Source organism: Gavialis gangeticus, unplaced genomic scaffold (genome assembly GCF_001723915.1).
Source record: "Gavialis gangeticus isolate Ggan-Ray unplaced genomic scaffold, GavGan_comp1, whole genome shotgun sequence".
NCBI classification, from domain to species: Eukaryota; Metazoa; Chordata; order Crocodylia; family Gavialidae; genus Gavialis; species Gavialis gangeticus.
The window spans coordinates 64,995,557-64,998,057 of NW_017729031.1; the positions used below are offsets into that span (position 1 = coordinate 64,995,557).

The 2,501-nt window shown below is 35.2% G+C and overlaps 1 protein-coding gene across 1 annotated transcript in view; it reads right to left on the bottom strand.

Annotated features, from left to right (window-relative positions):
• The window catches only part of NCKAP1 (NCK associated protein 1), a 130,208-nt gene that overhangs the window by 127,114 nt on the left and 593 nt on the right, over positions 1-2,501 (bottom strand). The window lies entirely within an intron of this gene.

Sequence of the window (2,501 nt, forward strand, 5' to 3'; positions counted from 1 at the left end):
TTTTTTTTTTTTTTTTTAAGTGAGCAGGTGATAAAATGAGTAGGCAAAGTGCAGGGATTGTCACAGCTGGAATATGCAATGGGAGACAGTACAGAGATGCTCTTCTACTGAAAAAAATGCATGGAAGTTTCAAAGCAGTTAGTGCAGAACAGCAGTGAGAGGAAAAAGCTCAGTCCTAAAAGAAGAAAGAGATATTTTTACTTCTATTTGTGATCTGAGGTAGGGTTGTATTCACCTGAAGCTTATAAACTGTTAAAAAACGCAATCATATCATCAATCATAGCAGACAGTGCTGGGCATTTTAAATAATTAGTGTATCCTATGTGAAACAAAATAAAAAACAATCTGTTTGTTTTTCTTCCATTATATTCTGCAAAATTGTTCTCCATCCCATAATTAAGCCACCAATACTTGCCTTAAGTAAAAGTTTATTTCCAAAAGTTAGGAACATGCAAACTTGCTATGTAAATTAAATTTTGACCATCTCCTTTATTCTATTACAGTAAATGCTAATTTATAGGCTGTACTTTAAAAACAGCACTACAAACATATGAAATCTGATTAAAAAATGGAACTCAACTAAAACAAGTTAAATTATTTTTAAAAATATCTGGTCACATCAACAGGACACCGTTCTGTGTGCAAACAAGCGATAAGCATCTACATTAGAGGATGGTGACCCTTGCTAACTTAATTTCTAACTTGTTAAAAATATACTGCTCTTCTGGACTACAGTGAACACTGAACAATGCAGTAGAATTGATCACTGCTTTAATTGTATTTTACTGGTTAATCTGTTACTACTGGACAAACTGCTGTGTTCAAAATATATTCAAATCTGTTTAACATTTCCAACAGAGATTTGTTGAAAGGGCCTGTGTCTCATGCAGAACTACAAATTACATGCTGTGTGCTTCTAGACAACAGAGTGAACTAGAATGACAACTCATTTTTACTTTTCTATATTGTTTTCTGTGGCTGTAGTGTGAATTATAGAGACAGAAGTCATGGAATATGAGACTGATCTGAAAGCGGGCAAGCGGGCAAAGGGAAGGTGAAAAGCTTTGCAAACCTTCCAAACTTGTCCTTGCTGGGAAAGCATTGTAATAAAGAGAGAAAAAATTACATGTAAACAGAAGATTCTCAAACTCTGGCATGCGTTATGTTTAAGTGAACTAATGCTCTATCATCTACTGTCAACAGACAAAAGGTTAAGACTATATGCTACGGTATTTAACACACTTTATATTGGATAGCCATTAGTCTAATATACATAAACTTAAATATATTTAAGTATCATAATTCACTATTGTATAACAATGTTCTAAGTGCAATACATGTTCCATCATGTCACCTCTTCAATATTTTTTCCAAACCAAGCTTAGGTTGGGGTGGGGAGAGGAGAGGAAGAGAGGTTAACAAACACCACATGCAACTATAAGAACAGGAGAGAAACTCAGTGAAATTTTACATACCTGAAAAAGAAACGGTAGCCAAGAATAAAAAAAGCAAAGTCATTATTTTAGAATTCTAAGAGTCCTGCTCAAGTTACAAACAGACTTAAAAGATGACCAAAAACTCTGCTAATGTATCTACACTCGGGCACTAATATTCACAGCTGCTAGTTTTACTGTGGAGAACAAATACTAAGTTTTTTTAAAATACCACTTCTAAGTAATTCAAGTATTCACATTTAAAAAAACAAACATGCAATAATGCTCATATCTTAACTTTGAAATATGAAGTGTTGGCTTCAACATTCTCAGAAAGAAAGGAACACAGGCTGAATTGTATTTATACAAAGAAAACTGGCCTGTACTGTACTTCTGTTATTTTTAAAACTATTATACCATTTCCAAAAGTGAAAGCTATTGCGATACCACAGGCAAAAAGTCAACAAGTTAAAACAATTTAAGTTTTCTAGTTTAAGGTTCAAAACCTTAGGAGAATGTCACGTGTTGTCTGCATCACAACTTAAGGGCATCTCAGTTTAATTTATAAGTTTTAGACTAAAGTATTTTACAATGCTCTCTAGAGAGTCTCACAAGGAACACTCATGAAAAAGAAGCCATTAAACCCATGTATGCAAGTTAAAAATCCGTTAACCCCAATGTGGATGCTGTCACTCAGGAACACATTGCCCATAATTTGCTCTAGCTTAATCTTCAGCATTCTTGGTCCGAATGCAGTACATCCATATGTATTACCATATTTAACTGAATACGAGATGACCCTGAATGTAATACAGCTCCCCAATAAATGTTCTAGACATAGAAAATTTATAAATTTCTTACAGTTTTCCATGTATGGAATCTAATTACTGAAGGGTCATCTAAAATTCGCAACCCCTCCCCCCATTACTGCAGGGGGTGGGGGGAGAAACAATGAGGGGGGCAGTAATACGACAGCTGGCACACCCTCCTGCCCACTTCATACTCAATTGTAAGGCAAGGGGCTTCCCCCCCCCCCATGTTCAGTGGAGAAAAAACCCTTGTCTTCTA